Below are 14,540 nucleotides of genomic sequence, written 5' to 3' on the forward strand. Positions count from 1 at the left end.
TCAGAATCACGTTATTGATCCCAGGGGGAAAGTGCTTTCATTCCAGCTGCTCCATGTAAACTCAAACAACAGGTCAGAAATATAAACTAAGGTAAAGTAGTGAGAGCAGAATAAAAATAAAACTTTGTTTTGGTCTTAATCTCTCATCACTTGGATGAACCTTTGTTGTGTTAAATAATTTAATATAATAATTTAGTGGTTGTTGATATTTTAATTTTGAAAAAAATAAAGAACAAACAGAAAATGTTGGAGCATACAGACACTAAAGACACTGAAGAATAATAATCGTCTTCTTGGGTCCAGATCAAAGATGGCCGCACCTGTCCTCTACATGGAAACTTAAAAAAACAAAGAATTGAACATAATCAGTCACCTTGTAAATATTTGTGTAATGAGACGATTAGAGGATGATGACACAGAAACTTTCAAACTTTGGAAGGTATTTTTAAGCATATTTACTTTGGGAAAGTGAAGTTAGTCCTGTGTGCTACGTGTATGCGCAGTTAGCGCTAACATTTGCTGGCATAGTTTCAGATTCTTACAGGGAGCTTAATTAATAAACAACATTTCAGAGGCAAGAAAGAAATGTGCTGTACTAAGTAAGTAAGTTAATACGTGAGCGTCATTTCAAAGTCAGACAGAAATAAAGACATTAATGGTGTTTTTTTTGTGTGGTGTGTTCTGAAGAGAAGCTCTGATGTCTGACTTTCAGGGAGCTCCTTGAACGCCTCTCCGGCCGCGGCGGGGCTGCGCGCCGCCTCCGCCGCAGACCGCGCAGAGAGCTGCAGCTCAGCGGCCGCTCGGACCCTGGAGGAGCGGACTCCGGCTTCCACGCACACACGCAGCCCCGCGGAAGGAACTTTACTCCGGAGGCGCCGCCGCTGCGGGTGAGTTTTTATCCACTTTTATTGACTGACACAGGCGAGCAGCCGGAGGAAGCGCCGCAACAGTTTGAAGAGCTTCGAGTGTTTAGTTCTCCTCTGCGTGTGTCCATGTGCTGGGACTTCAGCTCTGGGTTAGGTGTGCACGCCCTGCGGCAGGTGAGCGGACCTTTGGCGTGTGTGTGAAGTTACCCGGTGTGTGTTGTCATCTCTGCTGTGGTGAACGTCAGTGTGCGCGCGGACTTTAGGAAGAGTTCTCCTGGTTCCTGCAGCCAGGAGCTCTGCTGTCTGTCCAGCAGCTGGAGGATGATGATGAGCTGATGGGACTCAGACTGGAGCTCAGCGCATCACCGCTGCTGGAGTGTTTCCGTTGACCCCCCCACCAGCACTAGATGGCGTTCATGAGTAACACACACGTACAGTAGCTGCTGGACAGGAGTGTGTGAGGAGGCTCCGGGTCATGTGTGTGTGTGTGTGTGTGTGCAGAGCTGACAGATTCATATCAATCAGAAGCTGCTAAGTGCTTCAGAGCGGCTGTTCAGGTTCTGCTGTGTTCTTCAGTAGATCCATTTACTGCTGCTGTGGCGCCGCCTGTCACCCAGACGTTTGTCACAAACGTGCCCTTGCAATAATAGTAATGCAGCTTTTGACGACTCCTGAGCTTTTACGTTAATTAAAGTGTTTTACTTTTTAGGATGAAGCTGTGTGTGTGTGTGCGGCTGTTGCTGGGTCAACAGTTCATTCAAAGAACTGAAAGAACCCTTTCAGGTGCCAGCACAGACCAGAGGCTGCACACCGACACAGCTGCTGATGAGGCTGGCGGCGTCTCACAGTCCGTTGTGTGTGATGTCTGTGTGACAGGCGGCTGCAGTGTGATGTGTGAATATTCCACTTATTCTCAGAACACACACATTTTTAACAATCATGGCTCACGTGGGTTAAAAGACAAATGAGGGGTTAACACACACACACACACACCTGTTTTACATCATATCAACATGTCACATTTAAAGGCAGGAAATCAAACCCCGGCTCAGAGCTCCAGTGCTCGGACTCATTGTTGGATGCTCAGGCTGTGTTAGGCTGAAAGCTGCGGGTCTTTGTCGTCGTTCCCGCATTCTGTTTCACACACTCATGTAAACGATGAAGTGGATGAGTTGATCAGGGCCCGGGGGAACCTCCGTGCTCGGCTCATGGGTGAAGAGAGTTCCTCTGATCTGCCTGCAGCCTGGTTAAGAGATTCAGTTATGATGTGACGGTGATCAGCTGATCATGTGTGGATCTAATCAGACTCATTGATTGAGAATCCATCTCTGGGGCCATAATCACGGCCCTCCTCCACACTCTGCCCACGCTGCTGCACTCGCCACATTTAATGGTAAGCATCATTCCACTCACTGTTTAGAGAACAACAGGCTGCACTGAAGTGAGCCGGCAACAAGGAGATAGTTCCTCCAGGCCGGCTGCTCCCGTGCATACAAACCAACCCGCCCTCCGCTCTGAACGGTCTCGGCACCATTAAACACCTGATTCAGTGCGGAGTCCGGGGGGTGCTGGAGGAAGCGGCGCGCCGTCCCTCCGGGCTCGTGTGGAGCGCGTGGACGTGTTTTTTTTTTAGTGATGTATGTGCACATTCCATTTCAGAGAAAATAATGAAAGACATGCAGCCAGAGCACAGCAGGCATCTGGAAACATGTTCATGAGGACTCGAAGCTGAGCTGCAGCAGGCGGCAGGAGCTCCGGTTGTTTTATTTTGAAAGGGAATGTAAGGATTTCATGTCACAGACCGTCAGTGTTCAGTCTGCTGAACCTTTTCAGGAGAATCCTGTGTGTTTGATCAATACAGCCAATCAGCGCTGATAAATGGGAGCACAGCAGCTGTTGTTTCTCAAGGACGTGTTGCATCGGCTGCTTTGCATAGACAGAAATCTGAGGTGCAGGAAAAGTTAGTGCCGAGTGTGTGTGTTATGAATTATGGAGAGGATTTGTGGAGAAGTTTGAGCCCTGTTCTCTCAGGATGAGGCAGCAGCACAACATCAGCCATGAAATTCAAATGGCTCATAAGGTAAAAGGGAGAGCCCATTAAGGCCAGCTGCCCATCGGCTCTCAGCGTCTTACTCATCCTGCAACAAAGGCCGAGCGCCACGGAAAAAAGGAAGAGAAGCAGCATGAAAGAGTTTTAAGTGGTTCTGCCTGGTGGGCACTTTGGGGCGGAGGGGAGGGAGGGTGCTGGTGCTGGCCATTACAAAACATCATGAAACCTCTCCTCGGGGCGGAAGCATGAGCAGCACATTACACAGGAAACAGAGAGCACAGCGGTGCATGATGGGAGAGGTCACAGGTTTGCTTGGGTTGCTGCGACCTGACAGGTTGACACAGACTTTGAAAAATGGAGCAGACGTGTGTTTGTGTTTGCTGAGGGCGCGGTACGTTTTCACAGCAGCCGCTGCAGATCTGAGCGACGCCCGTGGATCATCCAGATTTCTTTACACCTGTGTTGACGTGTCGCGGTCCTTCGAGTGCGCGCATGTTTCAACAAAAACAGAGGCCGTGATATATTTGAGACACGTGGGACTGTCAGACGTGGCTCACATCAGGAGGGACAGACGTCCAGCTCCCAAGGACAAGACGAGAAGAGGAAGGCTGGGCCTCCACAGCAGCAAGTCTGACACCACATGGTGACGCAGAATCCAGAATGCAGACAGACACAGCTCCAATAAATGTTGGAGTTAAACTCATCTGTGCATCGTTTGTTATTATATTATATTTTATCAGCATCATAGATCAGCCAGCAGCTGCTCGGCTCTTCCTCTGAAGCTTTAAGCTACATTTCTATTAACCTGTTTCCATGTGTAGTGCCCCCTGTGGTCACATGACGGCTGTGTTTTTTGTTTTGTTTACGAGGTAGTTGGTTCTGAGATTAATGACATCACAGCAACTCTGCAATTCCATCCTCCAGGCTTTAAGACTTTCTGTCCAATCAGAGTCCAGTCAGGAAGTGCTGTCAGTTCTGTCCAATCAGAGTCCAGTCAGGAAGTGCTGTCAGTTCTGTCCAATCAGAGTCCAGTCAGGAAGTGCTGTCAGTTCTGTCCAATCAGAGTCCAGTCAGGAAGTGCTGTCAGTTCTGTCCAATCAGAGTCCAGTCAGGAAGTGCTGTCAGTTCTGTCCAATCAGAGTCCAGTCAGGAAGTGCTGTCAGTTCTGTGTCTGTTGCTTCATGAAGACTTTTCTGCTTTGATCAGTTTGTTTCAGTCCAAGTGTCTTTATGCTCATATTGTCCTCACAGAGACACAACAGTCCTCTACACACATGCTAGCTGCTACATGCTAGCTGCTACATGCTAGCTGCTACATGCTAGCTGTCAGAGCCTCAGCAGCAGATCTTTGATGTGATTGGTTGAAGTCAGCCTGTGATGACTGACAGATGGTTGTTGCAGGCAGCTAACAGGTCTTTTTTTTTTTAGAAATTGTTGTTTACAGTTTATCAGACAAACCAACACAAACATGTTTTTTTTAAAAAAAACATGTTTTTCAGCTGTTTTCTGGCACATTTTGTAGCCACAAATTCCTTTCACTCCAACTCGAGCAGCGCTGAATGCCTCAGTGCTGAATAGAAGAGAAGGAGTGATGCTTTGTGCGTTTCCCCGGCTGTGTTTCACGGTGATGCGTTCCTAACACCGAGCATGACACACCAGGAGAAAAGGCAGAAAGGCAAACTGATCCTCCATCAGTGCAAAAAGCCGTCGGGCTTTTCTGAAACATGAAATGACTCCACAGCCGCAGCGCTGAGGCTTTGTTGTTGTGTGTTGAATAGTAAGTTCAGGTGTCAGTGTGCAATAACTAAACACTTACAAGCAGTTTTACACCTTCTGTCCTGTTTTCTCTGAGCCCCTTCATCATGAAAACAGAGCAGGAAGCCTCCATTCTAGTCTGGTAATAAGATAAACAGCCCATTTTCTGCAGAATAACACGTACACGTGTTTTTTCTATGAAACATGAAAATGCTTTCACACCAGCAGCTCTGCTGACATCAGGCTTTGTGAAGAAAAATGTTAAAAACCTGTTTTTTACTCGTGTCCCTCTGAGTTCTCCGAATGGAACGGTGCTGGGAGCCTTGATTTTTATCTGGTAAACTTGACTTTAACAGCTTCTATTCTGCAAAAAAATGAAATGCAGCACGTCCCACAAAGGACGGGGAGAGAGACGTGTTCCTGGCTGAATCTGGAGCGTTCTCTGCAGGCGCCAGGTTTTCTGTTGGTTGTTAGGACTTGGATAAAACCTGCAGCGTGACGAGCTGGACCGGCCTCGGACCGGAAGCCACGTGTCGTCATGATCCATGATTATTTGGACTGATTTATGGACATAGGCGTGGTGTCCCAATAAATATAACACGCTGAGCTGCTCCTCCTGCAGAGTGACGCCTGTAAAAGTTTGATTTTACAGAGTTGGTTCTGGCCCGCCTGGCTCCCTGGACTATAAATCAAGATGCATATCTGAACAGTACAATAATACAGTAACAAAAGACTCTGAAGTGATGCCAGCTGGGAGTTTGAGCGAGGTTTTCCCGCTGCTTTCATGAGACGGGAGCGCCTGCGGACGAGCGGCCCCGCTCATTATGCTGCGCCTGATAAATAATGACCTTGATGCTGCCGGTGATGGGTGGAGCGGCGGCGCTGTGTGGCAGCCGCGGCTTCTTCTGCTGCTGCACTGATGTTGACTGCACGGCGAGCACGTGGAGGGCACATGCCGCCGTCCTCTGAGAGACAGAGCGTTCAGATGTGGACTCACAGCCTCCCTCCTGGAAGCTGGAAGCATTACAGCGATCATACTGAGTCCAGCAGAGCAGAGACCGGCTCATTGTGAAGACATCCAGCTTCTCTCTGTCAGTCAGCGTCTCTGGGGGGTTACTGACTGACCGCTCTGTGACGGCTCAGAACTGAACCCACACGCCGACCATGACAGGACGCACACAGTTATAAAGGTGCTGACCATCTGCAGGCAGAGGTGGAGGCACAGGAGGCGGGCAGGACTTTACTCCAGACTTAAGAAATGAAGGCTAGGCCGTGTCAAACTCTAAATGAAGCGCCTGTGATGTCACCCGCAGGAGACTCTCCGGTCTCTGTGGGAAGGTAGGACTGTCGGTGACCTACCTGAGTGACAACATCCTGTCCTCCTCAGCAGCCAGCAGGACGCCATGATGGAGTCACATGACCAACACTCAGAGAGTCTCTGTCTGCAGCTGATCTCTGTCTGAACACAGGATGGAGCTGACCAATCAGAGCACACGGACTGATCATGTGACAGGAAGGGGCTCAGAGCGGATGAAAACTAGATGAGGATGTGTGCATGATGGGAACTAAAGGGTGGTTTGGGTTTGTGATGGGTACATTATCATCAGAATCATGAAGACACCGATCCATGTCCATAGAAAAAATACAGTAATCAATAAAGTGATTGATGGACGGTCTGCTTCCTCCTCCAGCTCACACACTCATTAATTCATTAATTCAAACCGTGATGCAATTTCCATGAATGATTTCTCTGCAGAATTGTGAGCGTCACAGAATTTCCTCCCGAACCTGAGAAAGTGCTGCAGCTGCACCTGGACCCAGTGTTTTCCTCCGAGCCGCTGCAGATGACCTTCAGTCTGCTAATGAAGGAAAGTGCTGATTGCCGTGTGCTGCTGCGCATCGGAAACACCGTCATGTGCTCTGATGTGAATTCTAAAGCCACTATCTGACAGAACTGTGCAGATAATTTAGCTTTCTTTGGCTTTAATGTTAGGGCTGCAACAACATACTAATTATGACTGACAGTCCTCAGAGGTTTAAAGACCCGGATACACAGATGTGTTTAATAAGGACCGGCGATAAGGCTGCGCTGGCATTAAAGGGTTAGTCCAGGATTAACTATTCCCTGTCAAGTTAAGAAGGAATCTGCAGCTGGCTGATTTGGAATTTTGGAAAGTGCATTTAAATACATGTGTTAGTGGAGTCTGTGTGTTTATTCAACAGAAGTCAGTGTCACTGGTGGTCGCTGCCTGTTCCCCAAGGAACCGTGTTGGTACATGTTAACACAAAGTATTGATGTAGTCCAAGGGTAGTGTGTTATATTTTGGGAATGTGGAAGAATGTTCGTGTGTCCGGGGGATGTAGTCAAGGGGGGGGGGGGGGGGGGGGGGGGGGGGGGGTGTTTGTTGTCAGGGCAGCGACCTCTCATGACCTGAGGGACGCACAGACACACACACACACACACACACCCAGCATGTCCAGAAGACTGCATGTCGGCCATGTGTGTGTGTGTGTTTCTTTGTTCATTGATCAGCTGATCAGTTCCCGCTCAGCAGCACTTGTTGCTGATGACAGCTCTGACAGCTGCAGGCAGTGTGTGATCTGCTCTTCACTGTGTGTGTGTGTGTGTCGGCTCGGACACTCATGCATGTGGCTTTTCTTCCTTTAGTCGTTCCTCTGTGAGGCTGAGGCTGCCTGACCTTTATTTTCCGGCCTCCTTGTTTTCAGCCAGCAGTGTGTTGGGGGGTGTTTCCCATTACAGACGCTGCAGCCGGCCTGGGCCTGCGCGCTCTTGTCTCTCCATCACTGCACAGAATACCCTGAGGCTCTTCTGTGACCTCCCTTCATTTCCGTGACCGTCACTTATTACACAGTTTATCTCAGTGACGAGTGGGCGTCCGCCGCAGAGCTGTGTGTGACTTTTAACAAATACTGCTGATCTGCCTCCTCCTGTGTGCCAGCGCTCACAGGGGACTGTGAGGCGACCCGCAGCCGCCCGGCTTAACTCCTCTTACTGTCTGTCGATCGGATCGGGGGAGCCGCCGCCTCCACGCCGAGAGCGAAGAGCGGCTCCACGCCGAGGAAGTCATATTTTTATTTGGGTCTGCAACAAGCTGTGCGTTCATTACTTAAAGATCAACCGCAAACTTACAGCCAATCATCACCCAGCTGGGCTCTGCCTCTCTGTCAACACAACACACAGAAACAGACACACACACATAGCTACACACACACACAGAAACAGAAACACACACAACACACACAGACACACACACAGAAACACACACACAAACAGACACACACACAGAAACACACACACAGAAACACACACAGCCACACAGACACACACACACAGACACACACAAACAGACACACACACAGAAACACACACACAGAAACACACACAGCCACACAGACACACACACACACACACACACAGAAACACACACACAGACACACACAGAAACACACACACAGAAACACACACAGCCACACAGACACACACAGACACACACAGACACACACAGAAACAGACACGCACACAGAAACACACACACAGACACACACACAACACACACACACAGAAACACACACAGAAACACACACACAGAAACACACACACAACACAGCTACACACACACAACACACACACACACAGAAACACACACAGACACACACAGAAACACACACAGACACACACACACACACACACACACACACACTACACACACACAACACACAGAAACACACACAGAAACAGACACACACACACACAGTAGATTACTGTCACCACTAAATAACAACAATAACACGTCCTCAGATTTTGATATCTGTGCAAAGACATGAAAGAATCGTTCAGATCATCTTCACATGTAGAAATGTTCATGACACATTTTACAGAAACAGTAATGGAAGGTTCCACAGAGGAACACAGTATCACATGACTTTAAAACACCTTCAATAAAGCTGCAAAATATTTAAAATCATATGAGATTAGAAAAGGTCGACTTTATGTTGTGTAAGGCACACACAACACACAGACACACACAACACACAGACACACACAACAGTGTCATGAAGGCACACACAAGGTTAACACTATGATTCCTTTTTAGAAGCCCTTTTTAAACATGTGCCCCACTTTGCTTCATATAGATTCATATATAAAAATATATAAAATAGATTTGCAGTATTACAGGAAGACGTGCTTCATCATAGTGACCTGCATCGTCCGGTTTTTTGCTTGTTCTATAGACAGAACCAGTGGAACCATAGAACTGTGGTTTGTTGGACTGATGCTGCACATACACACCCGACACTGACCGAGCACATTTAGGAAACACTGGCCTAATAACAATAATCGTACATACAGTGAAACTCAGCAGCCCGTTCTTGAGGAGGCGGCGCCCCCTGATGATTCTGGTCTGATCAGACCCGAACAATCGCCCAAAACAAATCATCTGGGACTGTTTGTATCTCTGCAATTTCACACAAATGATCATAAATGTTAGACACATGACCATAAAACATGCACTAAATTATCACAACAGTTTGATGTGGGTAATAATCCTAATCTTAATAATCTGGAAGGAGTCCAATAAAAACCATGTACACATAATTTTAAGCTGAATAAGGTGCACTCGTGCACTCTAACATTCTCCAGGTTTACTGTTTGGATTCAGTCTGCTGCCACCTGCTGGTGGGGAGGGTCACTCAGGACATGGGTTTGCTGCAGCGTGTTCATGGACAGCGTTTGGTTTGTGGACTGTAGATAATAACAGCCTGCAGGAACCAGCGGGCCTCAGAGTTCTGTCTCTGACTCTTCAGGACATGAGGAGTTGTTGTCAGTTTGGGCTGCCCGTCAGGTCTTCTCTCCGAGGAGCACCTGCCTCCTGGACCAGTTTTCCTGTACGTGTTTCAGCGGTGGTGGTGCTGTCCCCCCTCGGCGGCCTGCAGGGCCTCCTGTAGAGAACACCTGCTTCAGCTCACATGGTTTCCTCAGAGCACCTGGTTATAGATCATTTCCCCCGCTGCCTCCAGTGTCACTTCTGGATGGACTTTAATGTGTTTCAGCTCTTGAGCAGCAGCCTCCTGGTGTCCGTCCTGCCAGGACGCGGCAGCTGTTGTCCTCAGTCTCATGCAGCCCTGTTGATTGTTCAGAGCTGCCATCACTCAGGTCTCTGGGGGATTCCTCCCTCGGTCTCTTCTCTCAGACACACAGGCTGGCTGCAGGCCGACTAATTCTTTACATTATCATGGCGACCTCAGCTCTCTGAGCAGCACGCTGTGGAAACTTTTTCCTCTGATGGACTCCACTCAAAGTACGCTTGGAATTTATTTAGGTTATATTTTACACTAAAGGCTGTGAGCTGATGGCCGGGTCATTCACTGTTAATCCACCCAAAGGATGTTTTCTTTTATAAACGTTCCACAGAAAATCCAGAAGCACCGTTCATCTGACCTACACCAACCACAGTCTGTGTGTGTGTGTGTGTGTGTCTCTGTGTGTGTGTGTGTGTCTGTGTGTGTGTGTCTGTGTGTGTGTCTGTGTGTGTGCCTGTGTGTGTGTGTCTGTGTGTGTGTCTGTGTGTGTCTGTGTGTGTGTCTTTGTCTGTCTCTGTCTGTATGTGTGTGTGTGTGTGTGTGTGTGTCTGTGTGTGTGTGTCTCTGTGTGTGTGTGTGTTCCATTGATGAGCAGCCAGGTGATAATAGCTGCAGCATAAATAAACGGAGCTGCTGCTGTATAAATCAGATCAGAGTATTGAGGACAGATTCATTCCAAACATTTCAGCCTCCATAAAGATGAAGCATTGATCGGGCCAGAACCATCAGACCCACCTTTAAACTGATGTGGTGGTCTGTCAAAGTGAGAAATGTTGGAACCAGCAGGAGACGGAGGACTCTCTGAGCAGCTGAGCCTTAAAGCAGCAGCCTCCTCTTCACTGTGGGAGCATCGGCACACCTGCAGAACTTTCTGGGTTCTGTTTGGCATTTTCTCCTTTTTTTCCTCAGCACTTAAAATGTGGGCTGATGGCCGTGTCTTATGTACTGTACACCCTGCTGAGTGTGTGTGTAGCAGGCTATAAAACCACAACTCTGCATCCATCACTCTGAAGTGATACGACTTTACAGCGCAGACTCCCGCTGGGCTCAGAGAAAAGACTAACCAGAACCGGCTCGACCTCAGCACCACAGCCGCCACACGGCAGGTCGAACTAGAGAGGCCCAACCCTCACTAACATGGAAGACAGGGAGAGACTGAGACAGGAGAGCGGACATCTGCATGAACGTGTGTGTCTCTGTGTGTGTGTGTGTGTGTGTGTGGCAGGCCTGTTGTGTGTGGATGACATGGACTGAACCTGTAGGACCGTGTCTTCTTTGTGAACAGATGAACCGAACAGCAGCTGGTTTGAGTATCAGTGTAATTTGGACCTGGTCGGGTCCAGTTCAGCTCAGTCTTTGTAGAACTCATCAGGCGTTCTTTGTTTTTCAAATGTGTTTAATATCTGCCGTGTGCCTGCTGACAGATGAGGCAGGTCTGGTCCGAGCCACAGCGCCTCGGTACCTCGGTCTCTGCTGCGTTTCTCTGTCAGCTGTCGCTGACAACAACACACATCTTTGGCTGACTTCAGATTTTTGAGAGGTTGCTGTGTCTCTGGCCTTTCACCCCTCACAGAAGCAGGACTGCAGGGTCTGCAGGCTTTAGCAGGTTCAGCAGGGTCTGCAGGGATGCCTTCATGCCGGGGTTCTGATTCTGGTGCTGAGTCTTTTTCCCTCCTAAACAAGTTGTTAGTGATGTATTATATGGCTGTGCTTCATTTGAGGTGGCCTCTGAGCTCTGTGTGTGTGGACAGCCGTTCAGTGTGAGTGTGTATAGTAGTAAAGTGTATAATAAGTGTGTAAAGTTTGAAGAGTCATATTTCTGTCAAAGTCAGCGGGTCCAGGGCTCTGTAGGTCTGTGTAACATCTATATGATCAGAGGTTCTGATTGAAGCGTTAAAGCCTTGTGCTTAATCAGCACTGCGGCTCTAATCAATGGAGCGGGGGGAGGACGGCGCCTGACAAATCACACAGTGAGTGAGACTGGGCCTCAGAAATCCCTCAGTGCTGGCTGGCAGGCTTCACTCATGAATTACACAGCTGACGCCGCCGCACGCCCCCCGGAGGAAAGTTCCTGCTGGGAGTTTGCATCAGTTGTTTGTTCTGGCAGGTCGTGATGAAAGCTCCTCGCCTTCCTGCGTCTGTCAGAGCTTTAACGTCTGCGGCGTGTTCGGATTCACGTACAGCGAGAAGCACAGCAGAACACACGAGGAGTGTGTAGCGCAGTGATTGTCATCCTGACATTCATCACTTTAAGTTTAGTGTGTCATGGCTGAGGCCGACAAAGGCCGACAAAGGCAGCGCCGCTGGCAGCGTCAGTCATCATCGTCAGCCATTGTCCAGATGTTCTGAACCAGGCCGCCCCCCTCATTCAGTCCTCCGCACAGTCCTGGTCCTCAGAGAGGCTCCATAATAGAAAGGCCGAAACTGGGGCACCCATGTTTCAGAACCCCCCTCAGAGTGTGTGTGTGTCTGTGTTTGTCTGTGTGTGTCTGTGTGTGTGTCTGTGTGTGTGTGTGTGTGTGTGTGTGTGTGTGTCTGTGTGTGTGTGTGTGTGTCTGTGTGTGTGTGTGTGTGTGTGTGTGTGTGTGTGTGTGTCTGTGTGTGTGTCTGTGTGTGTGTGTGTGTGTGTGTGTGTGTGTCTGTGTGTGTGTCTGTGTGTGTGTCTGTGTGTGTGTGTGTGTCTGTGTGTGTGTCTGTGTGTGTGTCTTGTGTGTGTGTCTTGTGTGTGTGTCTGTGTGTGTGTCTTGTGGTTGTGTGTGTGTGTGTGTGTGTCTGTGTGTGTCTGTGTGTGTGTGTGTGTGTCTGTGTGTGTGTCTGTGTGTGTGTGTGTCTGTGTGTGTGTGTCTGTCTGTCTGTCTGTCTGTCTGTGTGTGCGTGTCTGTGTGTGTGTGTGTGTGTGTCTCTGTGTGTGTGTGTCTGTGTGTGAGACTCAGGCCACATCAACTATTTATGCTCTGCAGACCTCATTGAGGCGTCGTTCAGACAGTACCCAGCAGTCCTTATGCAGCTTGTATCATTATGCAGTGTTGTACATTGATCCTGCTTCATTTGCAGGATGTGTACTAGTTTGTATATTCATTAACACGGCGAGATACTTGGAAAGAGCGGCGGTTTTTAGTGATGCATCATACTGAGCACGCTCAATATGTCATCTGCAAAAGCAGGTCAATTATTGAAGGGATTATTTTCCTAATCCCAGCAGATAGATCCGTGGCACAAGTGAAATCAGCAGAGCTGCTGTTGGCAGGAACTCAGCTTCAGGTCAAGTGTTCTTAAAGCTCCCTGTGCAGAGACTTAAAGCAGAGGAGTGAATAATAACAGCAGCTCTTATTGGTTACTGTAAAATGACGTCCAGTACGTGGGACAAGTGACGGGGCACCGAGGTCCACGTGTGATTAAATCAGCATTTTGACCTCAGGATCTTTGACTCCTTTTGTAGCCAGCCTCTAGTGGACACTGGAGGAACTGCAGTTTTGGTGCGTCTCACATTGTGAACAGCCTTTACTCACGGTCCAGCTCACGCTGAGCCACATACTTCTGGTTCACGGGGACAGGGTCCGGGCCGCGTACAAAAGCCGCATGTAAACAGCCGTCGAACTGCGACAGCTTCGCCCCGAGTTTATTTTCCAGCGGCTACAAAGGAATAAACCGAAAGAAACGAAATGACAAAAGAAACACACAACACTTGTGCACACGCCGTCCTACCGCAGCCTGAAGGGACTCTGTATTTTGCCACTTTGCCATTCTGTACACGACTCCTGACATGAGTGGCAGATCAGCCGTGCTTCCTGTAGGATCGCTGCTGTCATGGTGACGGCCGCCTCTCTCCAGTTTTCCCGTGTTTTGCAGCAGTTTGCTGACATTTCAGGCGCTCCATGTGGTGACACCCTGCTCCAATTGTTTTTTTGCACACCGCCCACGTTGCCATCACCGACTTATTTGTCGTTTTGTTCAGCTTTTGCTCACCACCAGCCTGCCAGACAGTGCCCTTCATAATTGCGTGCTGCCGGGTGTATTGTTGTCATGCATGTCCAGCATCAGAAAACACAAACATTTGACCTGAAAAACTCTAATTAACAACTCTGAACTGCTCGTCCTGTGCAGACACAATGTGCAGTGATTACCTCCACATGTTTCTGTCCATGCTATTGTCCAGCATTCAGCATCAGGCGGTACACTACAGAGGAGCTAACAGTACAAAGTGCTGCCAGCAGGAGCTGTAATTCTGTTCTTTCTTAACATGTAAGAAGCAGAACAGGCTGACAGGCTGACACAGCTCAAGGTCCAACTGGTAACAATGTAAGAGAAGTTCAGAAGAATGTGGATAATTCCAGCTGTGCCTCTGTGCTGCAGACCTCTGCCAAAGTATTTAAGACTGTACCACTGTGAGCCACTAGGTGGAGCAGTGAGTCAGTCCTCCGTGCTCTCTGCTGGATCAGGGACCAGGCTTCTAGTCCTCCACCTGCCAGATGTCTCAGTGTGAGGAAGAGGAGGCTCCGTCCTCCCTGAATAAATGTCTCCTGTCCGGACTCGGTGGTGGGAGTTCAGAGACCGCTGCGTCTTTGTCCTCACAGAGACGTGGCTCAGAGACAGAGTTCTGGACGCCTCTGTCTAGCTGGACCGGCTGGTTCGGTGCTGACAGACGTGCGGCTCTGTGCGGTGAGGCTCGCCGTGGCGGCTGCTGTGTTTACATCAGCTCAGCTTCTACTTCCTGCTGCTCCCTGGTGGAGCAGAGGCTCCACTCCACAGACCGGGTCCATGATGGGA

Source organism: Parambassis ranga, chromosome 3 (genome assembly GCF_900634625.1).
Source record: "Parambassis ranga chromosome 3, fParRan2.1, whole genome shotgun sequence".
In the NCBI taxonomy this organism is placed as follows: domain Eukaryota; kingdom Metazoa; phylum Chordata; class Actinopteri; family Ambassidae; genus Parambassis; species Parambassis ranga.